The sequence below is a fragment of the Adiantum capillus-veneris genome, chromosome 26 (genome assembly GCF_014529385.1).
Source record: "Adiantum capillus-veneris isolate H3 chromosome 26, ASM1452938v2, whole genome shotgun sequence".
NCBI classification, from domain to species: domain Eukaryota; kingdom Viridiplantae; phylum Streptophyta; class Polypodiopsida; order Polypodiales; family Pteridaceae; genus Adiantum; species Adiantum capillus-veneris.
Genome location: NC_140956.1, coordinates 63,467,871 through 63,484,311, shown reverse-complemented (window position 1 = coordinate 63,484,311; position 16,441 = coordinate 63,467,871). Strand labels below are relative to the sequence as shown.

General features: G+C 42.2%; 1 pseudogene; it reads left to right on the top strand.

Annotated features, from left to right (window-relative positions):
- The first annotated feature begins 12,863 nt into the window (after nucleotides 1-12,863).
- On the top strand, nucleotides 12,864-13,293 carry LOC147423568 (large ribosomal subunit protein eL42 pseudogene; annotated as a pseudogene).
- The last annotated feature ends 3,148 nt before the right edge of the window (nucleotides 13,294-16,441 follow it).

The following is a 16,441-nucleotide window of genomic DNA, read 5'->3' as shown; positions in this document are numbered from 1 at the left end:
TACACACACAGGTAGATAGACGGAGACTATCTGGTTACTTCCTCGACATAGCGAGAACGAGGGAGAGTGGGTCTAGGCTCTCCTCCAGTGTTTTGATTTATTCTCTTGCACAGATACACACAAAGGTAGATGGACGGAGTCTATCTGGCCACTTCCTCAACATAGCGAGAGCGAGAGAGAGTGGGTCCAGGCTCTTTTCCAATGTTATGATTTCTTCTCTTGCACAGATACGCCATGGCACGCATGGCTCCAATGGTCTTCTGGAAGTACGTTTTTTTGAGAAGCAACATCGACTCTCGGATGTCTACGGCCACCATGATAGGTCCAACTTGACCTTCACAGGGATTTTGTGAGCTAGATTGTACCTTTCCCCGGCATGAATCTTGGAGGAAATGTATACATCATATGCGGACAAGTGGTTTCTTATCCATGTGTTTGGTTTTTGACCGATGAGGTTTTTGATCAATGAGATAGTGTGCAAGATTACAAGTTGTGCGTTTTTTAACCGACGAACATTCGGTCGATGATTTATGCTTTAGATTGTGTGGTTTTTCACAGAGGTTTTCAACACACGTTATGTGTGGAATTTATGTTATGTATGCATATGGTAATACAAATCGAGCTCTTGATAGCTCGTAGGTGATGGATTCAGGGGTATATAGATAGCACAGATGTGGAGTGTCCAAAGAGCTACTCATGTGGGAATGAGCTTATGCCATGCTTATGGTGTATGTATGCCATATGTGGATTTCTGATTGAGACGGTTTTGTCTTGGACAAGTTTATGCACTTTTTGTGAGAACTGACAACAATGTCTTGCTTCTATTCATTGTGTTTGGAGAGAATTTGATCACTTTTAAAAAGTGTATGACATTTGTGGATGAGAGACTGAGTCTCTTGTTTATGCAGAGTGCCTAGTTGGATTAATTTATACTTCTATGATTTTTTGGCATGCCACTTTGAATGACTAAGTTGTATTTGAGATCTTACTGAAAATAAAACAGAAACTCTATTCCCAAATTCTTGCCATATGTTGCAAGTATTTGCAATTTGATTCTAGGGTGGTGCAGTGGTTGATTTACTCCCATTTTTATAGTGATCAGGTATTTACTCTCACTTTTATAGGTTTTGTTAGCTTGGATATGGATTTAGTGCTCTTGTATCCACTGTCGTAGGAGTGAGATTTATGGTATGCTGATAGTGGCTATAGGTAGATCTATGGTATACATTGTTTTTGATTGACGAACATTCTAATTGTGAGTCTAATGCTTACATTTTACAAATAGTCATTGGTTATAGGTTCTACATGCTTACAGGTATAGATTTATGCAATTGTTAGATTAACATCACTACTTGTGGGATGTGATTTGAGCACAATGTTTGCTCACCACTTGTGTATAAAGTTATGCGTTTTATGCTCAACTAAGATCTATTTATCCGAGTGTTGAGTTGATACTCTTTGTGCTTGCATTATCCCTTGGCGCTTGTTTATGTGTGGATTCTAACTACTTTCAACAAGCTTAAAAAGTCTCAAGGAAAATAGATTAATCGTTACTTACTTCTTGGTGTACCGCTTTGAACTTAGCACTAGCCTCTGTCGCGGCAATCACCTTTCCAAACTGCCTCCACAATTCGTGTCATGAACTTCGATCATCACCCTTCAAATGATTGTACCAAACCTTTGCTTGTCTGCACATCAGCAACGACACCATTTGCAGCTTTTCCGCATCTGTCTCAACATATGCATCAATATCATCCACAATGCAAAATTTGCCAACCAATCTTCAGGGTCTTCAACACCTCCAATTATGGGGTCAAAGCTTGACTCCATCATCTCTCTTACCTTAAAACACAAACGCCAAATATTTTGACCATCCGCTAATCATTCGTTGGCTTCCAAACATCACTTTAAAGTTCAAATTGGAGCATCAATGCTGCTCCGTGGGTAACTTGAAGATGGATAGGGGGAAGGGCAACAGACCCAAAACCCAAGTAATCTGTCTCTCTATAGCCCAAGACAATCACTACACACCCCAATCCACTAGAGTCCACATTCAAAACTCACACGACTCACCAACGAACCACCGTTTGCACACACTCAATATGACACCACCAACAAAGGCCAATCACCTTGTATAGCTATATTCAATCCCTTCACCGCACACACAACCTCTCTCAACCTCTCTGTGCACAATAGACCATCAGGGGGGCACAACTACCTACACACGCCGGAACCACATGCACACAACAAAGAAGAGAAGGGGTAAGGGGAATCGACACCAGATGCACAATAATGATGGATTCCTTTCAACAAAGACGAGTATATACAGCTCTAGCTCTTAGCCGGCATAAGCATCGGCAAGTAGAACACAAAAATCTGGCTGCCCTTCAGCTCCACACCAACTCCATAGACACACTTCGGCTCAAGAATCCCTTCGTCCTCCCGTCTCACTGACCTGGGAAAAGAGAAACCCCACATGGAAGAACGGGCCCCTCTTGGGCGTGGGCACTTCCCTTTTTTAGTTCCTCGTCTATTTTTGGTATCCCTTGCATGTGAGGCTGACCTTCTATTCTTGGATTTACTTCCTTTGAGAACCCAAGGCACGACTTGGCCCTTATGGGGGCGTGATCGGCCTCTACAACATCATCATGCCACTACAGAGTCAATGACCGTCGATAACAGGTCTATCCACCACTTGCTTCAACAAAACAACCAGGTACCGCCCCAAGTCAACATCATGTCCATCAGGCACAACCACAACAATGTTGTGCGCACTCTAGTCACCATGGCGAACAGCCCTCGGAGCTCAACTCCTACCCCATGACACATAAGTGCACGTCTCCCTTGCGCTTATGTACTCTACCAAGTCAACCTCGTACTTATCATGTGGTATTAACCCACAAATACGTGATAGATCCACTTCAAATCACCCCCCAATGATCAAAACTTCACCAACTCTTCATTTTAACTACATAAAAATTCTCCTCCATTCACCATTTCAATCCGATGCCATTTGGTGCACACCAACCCTATGATTGAGCCGCAAATTCCAACCAATAGATCTCTTTGTTGGCTACAAACTGTACAAATATCACTACCATTTTGGCTTTGCCGTGCCTTCAAATGATGTGCCTAAAAAACCCGTTTTCTACCACTTGACCGGCAACTGCCATCATTTTCAAACTTTAATACCTGACCGACGCGGTGCTCGATTGACGAGACGTAAACTGCTATGGCCTTCACTTGCTGCATAGAATTCATACAAAACCTAGAAAATCTTCGAAAATCTCAGATGACACATCTATCAATGCCACCAACCCGACAGAGAACTGGCCCTCGACAAATTTTTATTTGCTAGTATCTTGACCTCCAAAGTTCCAAACGACAATATGAAAAGACCAGCAGGCTCCATAAATCAAGCACTACATACACATAGCTCCAAAATGACTTGGACTACCTAGAATCACCTGCTCTGTTCATCTCAGATTTGCAAATACCTTCAACTTTTAATAGCGATGGCTTTCGCTTTGTAGCTCCGTTTAATGAGCCATCTGGACTTGCTCCTTTAGCACTTCAAGCTCTACATTGTTGAGCTAGAAACCATCACCTTGAGCCTCCTTCACCTACCACCTTGTCCGGCCCATCTTGTAGACTTTAGGGTCTAAAACCCACATAAAGCATATATCTCTGCTGCCACCTATCTGTCTAGGCTCTTCCCATATGTTCTAGCCCTCTCCCATGCATCCATAAGCATACACATCAGTGCCTATGTCCTCTGCTATGGTTGACAGAGTTTGGGTGCACCAACGCCTACCAATGAAGACACACTCCACATAATTGAGAGACAACACACCATCACAATTTTTCCCGTTTTTAGCAATCTTATAGCACACACCTCTCTCTCCTTTCCTTCACTCACAAATGGCCCGGGGGGCACACACAACTCACACAATTGGTACCAAAAACTTTGAGCAAAGGAAATGCCAGAAGGGGGAAAGGGGAAAGAAATGGCACAAGATTTGACTATGGTTTGCTCCAATTATGACAAAAACACCGCTTACAAACACCATAAGACCTGCTACCATCAACTGCATTGGTACGACCTCGAAGAGCTTTTTTTTTTTGGCAACCCTCAACTTCACACATTATGTGTATTTACAAGGCGGACATTGATGAAGCTCTTCACCGACCGATGCATACTTTCTCAAACAACGCCCAATGTTGAAAATTGATGATGATTTTCGTCTTCCACTTTACTTCACTTGTATGTTTGTACCCCAACATTAGATAAGATCCACAAGGAGTTTATTGGATTGGTCTCATAAGTGATTTTGTCATTTTGAAGACGTTAAATATATCATTTCATTTCATTTCTCTCTCTCTCTCTCTCTCTCTCTCTCTCTCTCTCTCTCTCTCTTTATTGCGCTCTCTCTCTCTCTACTTTGTTTATCCCTCTCTTTAACCTCTCTCTCTCTCTCTCTCTCTCTCTCTCTACTTTCTTTATATGTCTCTTTAACTTCTCTCTCTCTCTCTCTCTCTCTCTCTCTCCCTCCCTCTCTCTCTCTCTCTCTCTCTCTCTCTCTCTCTCTCTCTCACACACACACACACACACACACACACATGCACGATCACGCACACACACACACATGCACTCACACACACACACACACAATGTGTGTGTGTGTGTGTGTGTGTGTGTGTGTGTGAGAGAGAGAGAGAGAGAGAGAGAGAGAGAGAGAAAGAGGAGAAGGGAACATAAGAGAGAGGAGAGGGAGGGAGCATACCTCGCTCTCCCTTATCTCCTCGTGTGTTTAAGAGAGAGACAGAGAGAGAGAGAGACAGAGGGGGGGTGGGGGGGGGGGGGGGGGGGGGGGGGGGGGGAGGAACATGAGAGATAGGAGAGGGATGGAGCATACTTGGCTCTCCCTCCTCTCCTTGTGTGTGTGTGTGTGGGGAAGAGAGCGGGGGGGGGGCAAAGGGAACATGAGAGATAGGAGAGGGAGGGAGCATACCTGGCTCTCCCTCCTCTCCTTCTGTGTGTGTGTGTGTGTGGGGGGGGAGAGAGGGGGGGGGGGGGGAACTGCTATACCTATTGTGCAAAGAGCACCAAAACTCAGATCTACATATCTGAGTTTATAGTGCTCTCAAATTATTTTTAAGGGTTGGCGTCGCTATGAACGTCACTATAAGCATATCTATAGTCTTTGCTACATAGCGATGCCTATAGCGAGGCCGAGCTTTTCGCCATCTGAGGGTCGCACTACGTGCGTCGCTACATTAAAGACGTCTTGTAGTGCTTGTGTTTTACTTGAAATCAGGGAATCTTGCTGGGTTGTGCTATCATTGTGGAAACTCACGACATTTTCAAAAAAACTACCCTACAATATCTATTGCATGTCACCTCATCCCATCTTATCCGAGGAGCACAAATATGGTCCTGCAAGAGCAGATCTTTGGGAAAAATGTCTCCAAAGTTGATAGAGGAAAAGTGTCTACAACCAATAACAAGCAGGTGGATCATCCCCACTTTATGCAAAGACACCTAGTGGTAGGAAACCACCCAACCCAAGACCTTTGTTTAAACCTAGTGTGGGGAGTAACATTCCATCATATTCAAACAATCCAAAACCAACAGAGAAAGGCAAGAGAGTGGTAGATGGGGATGATTTCACGGTTGCTACCCGGAAATTATTTAAATCAAGGGGCTTCTCCTTGGGGTATATCTCACATAATTATTATGAAGCCCTCATGGAGGACATGCCATCTTGTGAAACCTTAGTAGCCATAGAAAACATCCTTGAAACCCATGAGTTAGCCAAGAAACAAAAATATACAACAACGAAACCGACCCATGAGGCATTCATCTAGAAGTGCATATGCAAGAAATAGATTGTGAGGAGGAAACACACATGGTTCATAACAGTATGTAGTTTGCAACCTTTAATGTAAAAGGGTAGAATGACCCCTCAAGGTTGTACAATTTTAATAAGTGGATGTTTTCTAGTCAGATTGATGTGTATTTAGTTCAAGAGCATAAAAGGAAAGACAAGGCAAGGCAACTTATGCACTATAGAGGTATGGAGTGTTTCTATGGAGGAAAGCAAGGGGGATTCCCAGGAGTGCTTACTTGCATTAAGACATCTCTTCATCCCATCTGGATCCTGGATCATCCAAATGGTCGATGCTCAGTTTTTCAGATATCCACTCAATGGGGCAAAATTATGTTGATTAATGTCTATGCAGACAATAACCCTAGACTTAGGGGTGATCTTTTGCAATGGATAGTAGGCTTGTAGCTATCTCATGGAATTATGGCTTGGGACTTTAACATGGTATGTGCAGGGCAAGATATCACCTCTAGTGGCTCTCTTATTAACAAGCTGGAGAGTAGTTTTAGGGAGAGAATGGTGAGTGCAGGTAATTTACAGGATGCTTGGCTAGAAACTACATACCAAAACCAAGGATTAACCTTCCATTCTCAGTCTCATCTATCTTCTTGGTCCTAGCTGTTCTACTCACTGCTGCCTACTGATGATGATTTGGTTGTTGATTATAAAATGCTCCATGGCAGACCACATCTCTCATGTCTTTTCCTTATCTGATGTGCTTAATTTTGAGTTTAATAATGCTGGTCTCCAACATTCACTTATGGTAAATACTCCAATGAGGCAAATGTATAGCATATGGAGATTTCAAAAAATGTTATACGTCATCCTATTACTAATGCAGATGTACATGATGTACTTGATGAGGAAAGGGATAACAATGAGGAGGATAGAGGTATGTCAAAATGGTTGGTGCATACATTGCATGATAGTAAATTTGATGCACCTTTGTCTAGTCGCACTTGTTGAGGCTCTCGGCTTTGGCTGTGTCTAGCTTACATTATGTTGAGGAACCTATGTCTTTTGATGAAGCACATAATTAAAAAAATTGGATGGCTGCCATGCAATCAGAATATGATGCACTTATAGAAAATGACACATGGACTTTATGTGATTTGCCTCCTAGAAAAAAGGAAATTGGAACAAAGTGGGTTTACAAGTTAAAACACAAGCCGAATGGTGAGATTGATCGCTATAAGGCTCAACTTGTTGCAAAGAGTTATGGACAGCAAAAAGGTATAGATTATGAAGAGACTTTTCTTCCCAATTGTTGTATGACCACTGTGCATTTTGTATGTGAATTTGGCAACTCATTTTGGTTGGGATGTACATCAATCTGACATTGTTACTGCTTTGTTGAATGGTGACATTGTTTGAGGAACTTTATGTAATGCAGCCTCGCGGTTTTGTCCCAAGAAAGGACAAGAGGATAAGGTGTGAAAATGTAGCAAAGCTCTGTATGGATTGAAGCAATCTCCTCGTGCTTGGTATGAGAAGGCTGACACTCATTTGGTCAAACAAGGCTTTCGAGACAGTCCAATAGAAAGCACATTTTATGTCAAGCATGAGGGCAATGTACTTCTCATTCTTGTTCTTTATGTGGATGATTTGCTGATCATTGTTCCCAATGAGGCACATATTCTTGAATTAAAGGCTGATTTGAATGCTACTTTCAAGATGAAAGATTTGGGGTTGTTGCATCATTACTTGGGCATACAGTTTAAGCAGTGTGGTGGTGGTATTGCCTTGTGTCAAAGAAGCTACATAGAGACATTGCTATGCCAGTTTGGACTTGAGGATTGCAAACCTATTGCCACTCCCATGGAATCTGGTTTGAAGTTAAGTCTACATGATGTTGGTGATCCTGTTGATGTCACTCTTTACCAAATTGTTGTTGGCTGTCGCATTTATGTATGCAACACGAGGTTGGATATTCAGTTTGCAGTCTCATAGGTCAGCAGATTGATGCATATCACAGGGTCTAAGCATTGGTAGTACTTCAGAAGGATTTTCCACTACTTGAGTGGCACTTTATATCTTGGCTAGTTTTATCCCAAGGGGGGATCATTTACGCCAGACTTACATGCTTTTTCTAACTGAGATTGGGCTGGTTTTTTTGACACCCAGGTGTTCACAGTGGTTTTTATTTCATGCTTGGCAGTTCATGTACATTGTGGTTGAGAAAGAAGAAATGTATTGTGGCCACTTCTAGTTCTGAGGCTGAGTATAGGGCAGTCTTCAAACCTACGGTTGAGTGTGTATGGCTCATATGCATTATCGCTGATTTGGGTGTTGCACAGGACACTGCCAACACTATCTTGCTTCCACAACTCTGATGTATATTGAGATTGTATAAAAATGTAAACTATACAATTCTTACATACAGCCCTAGAAAGGGATCTAAAAGTGTCCAAGTTATCAAGGTGCTAACCAAACTTTTATGCATCTTATCCAATGGTTGATTTTTTGGCATAATATAGAGAAGGTATGTGGTATTAACAAGCCTTATGTGGAGCTCCTAAGGCCTATTGAAACCAAAAAATTTATATATAGCTCGGGGCACCTTCATTAATATGCAAATACCTAGTTGATGCATCATCAACTTGCTGCACAGGCATAAAGCCTTCATCTTTCACGAGGAAGGCATTGTCTTTGAGGATGCGGCTTCTGATCTTGGGCTGTCCCCAAGTCAATCGTTGATTCTCATTATAATAAGTTGTTTGTGATGATGATATACTCGGTTTCTCATGACGTTGCAAGAGATCCTCTTGATTTGCAGACCTTTTGCGTATACCTACAAGTGTCTGCCTAAGGTTGGCCATGGTGGAGGGATATTTGAGGCGCACAACAACCTTGAGGATGATGACAATGTGAGTAGGAAGCACCGATGGACAATATTGTAACAAACTGCTCGAGTTTTATAACCCTAAACCCTACCTGCTACCGCTAATTTCTTTCCAGGTAAATTCGTTCAAATAGTAGGGGCTACAAAAATATGTTGGTTGATGTCATAAGCTAGTAGACAAACAAAATAATTTAACCAATTTACTAGAGAAAAGGCACAAGTAGCAGGGGCTGCAAAAAGATGTTGGGCCCAAATGCGTACACGTTTGCATGGAGCGGCATTTATTTTGGTTCCAAAATTTCAACTACATGGTCAAGGCTCTAACACAGAGGTCATGGGAGACTTTGAAAATGGTATGCAAACAATTGCTCTCAGGTGACAAGGATAGAGAAGCTTTCCAACAAGGTGTTGATTATGCTAATAGAGAAGGTAGCTCTAGAGATCCATGGCATATTGAAGCATCAAGAAGCACGGAGCTATAGCCTGCTGGAAAGAATCTAGGGGAGACAAAGTGAAAGTTCAACACATGGCCCCATTGGGTGACCATCTTTATCATTTGATCATGCTCCTATGGTAGTAGCCCAATAGGCCTCTTTTTTTTTTGGGGGGGAGTTGACGGGGGTTGCCTCTTTTTTTCGTTGTTGGGACCCCTCCTTGGCCCTTCCAAATCCACACTTGCATTGTGTGGTTTGCTTACCTAGTCTACCCTTTGTCTTAATATATCTTGTACACAAACTTTTTGTATGAAGTATACTGCAATTTGATTGTTATTTGGCATTGTGCACTCTTTGTGGATGAAGCACTCCAATGATCACCTTGCCAAACTCTTATGTTCTAGGTCCGAGAGTTTCGATGGTGACTTGCACTTGGCATGTCCAAACACTCTGAAAAGAGTGTTTCCAATCCACCGTGGAGGACAAAGGTCATGGCACTTCTTGTGGTTGAGAGGCTCACCTGGGGCCCCTCGGGATCCACATTCTGCACAAAAAAGCAAGATATTCTCTTCATGCCAAACCTATGGGACTCCTCCTATAGGATGCATTGTGCTTCATTGTAATCAATTGGTGCCAACATTCAAAATCTAGGTAGCACCCATTTCCTATCAGAGAAAACTATATCAAACCATTCTCAAAGTTTAAAGATGAGCAAAATCTACAACGTTTCGATTCTTGTATAAAAAAAGACTATGCAAGCATTTCCCATCCTTTGTTGTGGGTATTAGGAGCATGTGAGGTGTAAGAGGCTTTGAAGTCACGATCAGCCTTAATTCTTGTACAATAGAACTCTCTCAAACATCTATCATGAAATCCCAACCCCCACATCTACTATACCATTCAAATCTCCCTACAATTTTAATGGCTTTCGGGGCCACAACCACAAGATTATTGGTCCTATTGCTGGAGTCCATCCTCCATGCTTCACATTCATGTTTCCCACAAATGTGTAAAGATGCTCGTCTATAGTGAGCACAATTGTTGTATGCGAAGTAGAGTTTTTTGCATGGTCAATATCTAGCCATTACATTAATCTGAGCATTAGAAACGTGTTTCGTCGCTCTGAAACCTCAAAACCTGCTTTGCCTCATGGAAAGCAAAGGACCCATGTGGGATGCATGTTTCATGGAGGCAGGATAATCTACAGTACGTTTTCTCTTGATGAAAAAGACGTATTCTACGTGGGACAATGATATGGAAATTTTCCACGTAAAATCAATATATAAGAGAATGTTTGGTGGGACCACTTAATTAATGAATGTTAATAAAGAAAATTATATAAACAGTATCATCTTAATTAAGAGAAGCCTGAGGAAACTCTACATCATGAGAGCTATATCTTAGATAACATTTCAAGAAAAAAACATAAATTGTGAAAAATAGCATAGATTGTAGTGCAATGCGAAGTTAACGCGAGCCAAATTCTATTACCATACTCTCATCTAAAGCTGGGGGTCCATTAAGTGAAAAAACTGCAATTGGAGAAATATTGGAATTTGAGTCATGGATAGAAACTATGTTGTTGTACGATGGCACGTTCATAATGTGAAATTAAAATATCTACCTCACTCTTAATGATGTGTGGGACCAAATGCTATAATGTACATAGTGTGATATATGCGAAAATGAATGCCATGGTAGCAGCCGTGTACATACCTTACCGGGCAAACGAGGCCCTGCACGTGGCACCATGGAATGCTTTTTCACATAAATATATGCCTAATTTTCTTTGGGAATGTACAAATGTCAATTTTTTCGAAGTTGCATGCTCGTTTTGCCTTGAAAGTTTAATGCGGGCAATCTCCGCCAAAAATAGCAGGTTTCGTACACTAGCGTTAAAGACGTGTCCAAAGTGACCAAGTGGGAAAATGAGGTTGAACATGAAATTTGAGCCCAATGGGATTTTTCCACAATTTTAGGGATTTTTCCCATCTCGTTTGGGCTTTTTACGAACAAAAAGCAATATTTTTGGGCTAAAAATGGTCAAAATAGCTCAAAATTCCACATCAACGATGCTGGCATTGTTGCTCAAGTGTGTGGGAATTTTTAGAGCCAAGAATGAGCTCATTTGGGTACATGAGCAAGGAGATACAACCATTCCTTTAGAGGGTGCTAGTGCAGTCCCGTGCTGCTTCCACTGCATGGTTGAGGCTGTGAGGCCTCCAATTAGGGTTTCCCCTCCTCAAATAACTACTTGGGCTTCTCCAATTAAGTACTGAAGCTTCCATGAAATGGTCACGACGAAGAATTGAAGTGTAAATTTAGGGTTTTTAACAGGTCGAATGAGCACTGCATCTGTGCAATTGGGAGCGAGGCTACACCTAATCTTCACACACACAAGAGTTTTGAGTTAGTATTGGTTCTTTTTCAAAGTGGAGCTTTCATGGCTGGAGTTTCGTTCTTTTTTAGTGTTTTTTTGGCTTCAAATCGTCTACACCTTGCTTGATTTTGCAACGAATCCTCACAGTCAGAGGCCCGGTGCTTTCCGAGTCCTACCAAACACCGAGCAAGATTTTTCGAGAAAACCAAAAGCCAAGCGAGATCCATAGATTAATTAGAGTACTTTGTGGATCTTGAGTCTCTTATTATTCTCCTCCTTTGCAGCTTTAGGGTTCTAGACCTTAATTTTACCAGCTCAAGCAGTTGACTTGTGTACCTTATTCCTAATGGTTTTATGAACTTGTCTCATGCTCGCTTAGACCTTATCGCATGAAGTAGACATATGAGAAAATTGTAAATGAGCATCAATGAATGTTGTTTTGTGTCACTTTTGCACACTATTGAATGCAAATGTAGTATGAGCTTGAATTGACAACCACGTCATAGCTCCTTAGGCACGTGGGTATACCCTATGTTTACTACCTCTTGTTTATTACACTGCTTTGAGAAAATTTTTGTGTGCTTATTTGGCTACATGCAATGGAATTGTGCTGCCCATGTGTGGAGGGACATCTTCTTCAAACAACCGGGCATGCACTGCACGTCGGCATGCACTGCGATAGAGGAGAGCTCACTGCTAGTGCCTTTCTCGGCCCAGACGCAGCAGCGTGCATTATATCAGGAGGGGGAGTTGGGTGCGCTAATTTATTTATTTTTGATAACGCTATGTTGTTAGTTGTTGTTTGCTTCCATCAATGTACAGTTAGTTTGTCTTAAGAGTACAGCGCTCCCCGCAATCCTGTCACCAAGGCATGGGGCTGCTATGGACGAGGTAGAAGAGAGAGCAACAAAAAGGACACCATGCCTCCAGTGGCGAGACACTTTGATAAGAAAAGAAATAAAAACGAGCCATTAGCCATGGCAAAATGACTTAATAGCCGGGCGTGCCCTTGTCAAACTCCCTCCAGCTGTCCACGCCGGCGTGGACAGCTAGACGAAGTTTCTTGCATGGGGGCTACCATTGAGGCGCAACAGATGCAGGATGATGAAAGCGTCCAGGGAGTTAAGGTCTAGCTAGAAAATCGCGAGCCTTAGACGCAAGACACTAAGGTTCAAGGGGGAGAGAGAGAGAGAGAGAGAGAGAGAGAGAGAGAAAAGAAGAAGAAGTACAGCCGGAAGCAAGGCTTGATGTGAGAGAGAGAGAGAGAGAGAGAGAGAGAGAGAGAGAGAGAGAGAGAGAGAGAGAGAGAGATAGTTTGTGCTGCTGCACCAAACCAGCGGCCATGGTGAACGTTCCAAAGATGAAGAAGTCCTTTTGCAAGGGCAAGGACTGCAAGAAGCAAACTTTGCATAAGGTGACTCAATACAAGAAGGGCAAGGATAGTCTCTACATGCAATGAAAGAGGCGTTATGACAGGAAGCAATCCGGCTATGGTGGCCAAACAAAGCCGGTCTTCCACAAGAAGGCTAAGATTACAAAGAAAATTGTGTTAAGGTTGCAATGTCAGAGTTGCAAGCATGTAACTCAGCATCCAATCAAGCGATGCAAGCACTTTGAGATTGGTGGTGACAAGAAGCACAAGGGTGCCATGTACTAGGTCAATTTTTGCAGCATCATGATGAATCGAAGAGTTTTGCTCAAACCTTTGCACTGTTTTAAGTATTAAATTGAACTGAATTTTGTGACAAACATGATTTAGATGTCCCTTTGCTCGGAGATTTGAGTTAATTGTTTTGGGCTCTTCAATTCCTTTTGAGCAACATCAAACCATATTTTGCAAAAAGAGAGAGAGAGAGAAGATGATGAAGAAGAAGAAGTACAGCTGGAAGCAAGACTGGGCGAGAGAGAGAGAGAGAGAGAGGAAGAAGAATAAGAAGTACAGCCGGAAGCAAGACTTGGTGTGTGTGTGTGTGAGAGAGAGAGAGAGATAGATAGATAGATAGATAGATAGAGAGAGAGAGAGAGAGAGAGAGAGAAAGAGAGAGAGGGGGGAAGAAGAAGAGGAAGTATAGCCGGAAGCAAGACTTGGCATGAGAGAGAGAGAGAGAGGAGAAGAAGAAGAAGAAGAAGAGAGTTTTAACATCGTAGGAAACTATTGAGAGCGCAGAAATGGCATGTACCTATGGATTTTATGGAGACCACATTAGAGTGCTCTTTCACTTCTTTTCGAAAAGTTGAGCCACCATATTTGAGAATTTCTATGGTGGGCAGAGGAAAACAGGTTCTGAATTTTTTTTGGAGGTTCAATGAAAGACGCAAAAGCTCTGATGCTCTCATATGGTCACACAAACTATATCTTTCAACTATTGGATGGAGAAACGTTCAAATCCATGGTGGCATGTTGGTAGCGGTTTTTTTAGTAGTAGTCTTACATTTCTGCCCTTGGAAAAGGGGGGGGGGGGAGAAGTTGGGGCAAGGTGGAAGGTTTAGCCTCCAGTCATGATAAGCCATGTGGCACAAACTTTTTTTTCCCTAGAGTGCTCCATTTGAACCCATCCCAATGTTCAAGCAAAATCAATCTAACACACATACAAAATTCCCTTTAGGGTATATCCAAAGAGATAGTTTATTATCCTACAACTGTGAGAATGGTTTGTCTAGTGCTAGCAATATTGCTCCAATTTTTAGGATGGTGCATCTAGCTCGACCTTGACATGCAAGCACTCGTATTAGAGTGAATGCATGAAAATCCAAAACAATCTGAATGCATCTTCAAAATAATTTTCCTTTGACTATGATATATTTAAGTAAATTTCATGGACTTTTATCAACTCCTTGAGAATATTGTCAATTCAAAGTTAAGAGAGGGGCGGCGGTGGAGTTTTCACTACACCCATTGTTGTGTAGGATGTTAATTGTGCATCGAAGCCATAGGTATAGTAGGTGAAGGTTTTATGGGACGACATGTACCCTATTGCCTCCTCTAAATATTTAGATGTTTCTTCTATTGTCCTCAATATAGAGTCTTTGTAGGTATAAAGTCCTCTCGAGCTAGAAATCATACGGAAATAAGAGTTTTCACATGCATCGACCCAATTTATTGTGACCACCATCATAACTCCACACATACATTTGGCTTGGGTATTGAACAAGAGTGTAATAAGAATTTTCAAATGTCACAAAGGAGCAAAATAGTCATAGCCCCTGCCGGAACATCCATATCATTGTTGTCCTAGAGATTTTTATCTTTCCTTTGACTGCTTGATTTATAGGTCGCTCGGAAAATCTTGCTCGAGGTTTGGGATTCATCGTGCTTTCCTAGTCGCACTGCGCACTTCTTGACATGTTTTTGGTGAACCCAACGCGGAGTAGGCTAGGGTGAGGATTCAAAAGCTTCATTGAAGGTCTCAAAATAAAGGTTTAAAGTTATGGAGCAACAAGAGCAATAGGGGGTTCGGTTTGATCCAGTCACAATGCAAATGTTTCAAGCTTTTGTAGTGTTGATGCAGTAGCATCAAGCTGCAGAGAGGAGGGAGATCTCATCAACCAAAGTGCTTCAATATGCGGTGAAGAAATTGGACCAATTTAAAGGTAAAGATGTAACAAAGTATCTTTGTGGGTATTTAAAGGAGATGGAGCTTCATCGAGTGCCCGAAGCAGAGATGGTGCAAAGTTTTGAACTTGCTGTGGTTCCCGAGATCAAAGAGCATGTAAGGGGAATTAGAAATGAGCATGGGGCAACTTGGGAAGCATTCAAATTAGCCTTGAAGGAAGAGTATTTCATGGAGGACTCCGAAAGGGTGACACAGAGGACTTTCTTAAAGTGGGTAGTTCGGCCAAAAGAGGGGCTCTTGCTTACCGAACTGGTAAGGGAATTCGAACGCCGTTATGATCAACTTTCAAGAACTGAAAAGGCTACTCTAAACTCGGAGAAGACATAGCTCTTTTTGCAAGCCGTAGGTAAAGAGATTCAAGAGAAGTTAGAGCTACTACTTGAGGATAAGGATGCGGAACAGGGTTTGAAGACTGATTGGAATGAGGTCAAAGACGCCATTTCACTGCTAGCTAAGCGACAACGACGAAGAGACAAGATGATAGTCAACCCTACTCAATCCCCAAGTGTTTCCGAGAGTCCTTTAAAGCCTATGATTGTGGTTCCAAAGAGTGACAAATTCATTCTAGATGATATTGTCAAAATAATGCAAGAGCTCAAGTTAAAGCTTACAAGGCTAGAAGAAAAGGGGCAACCATCAGGCCAATCTACAGGGCAACGACCGCAAACTAGAGAAGGCTTTGTCAATAGATGCATATGGTGTGATAGTACTGACCATGGAAGGAGGGATTGTGAAAGTTTTAAAGACACTTTGACAAAGGAGCTCGTTTTCTTTAAAGATGGAAAAATTCACTTAAGTGAAACATGTAAGCTCTTGGGAACAAATTTTGGCAAAGGCGAGATGAAGAAACTAGTTGAGGACATGGCTACTAGCCATGCCATCTCAATGGTTGAAGCAGCCTCCTATGGGTTGAAGGTGGATCTTATTAAAAGAAAAGGATCAATCAAGGTTGGAGAAGAGGAATCTAATGGTATTGGAGAGCTATGGCCATGTGCTATAGAGTCTGCTATGAAGGATAAAATGACTACAGTGGTTTTACATGAAGTTGGAGATTGCACTCGGCTTGAAACAGGGTGGAATGACCCTGTGGACTCTTTGTCAGTGCATGCATATATTTCCAAATGTCAAGCAAATGAGGCCATTGTTGAAGACAAACGTAGGCGCGAGAATGGGGATGAAGGGCCTTCAAAGCGGGCAACAAGGAGTGGAGGTAGAAATGACACAGTGCCTCCTAGATCACCTTCCCCGCAACAAATGCCTGTCCCCGAAGTGCCTATGCAAGA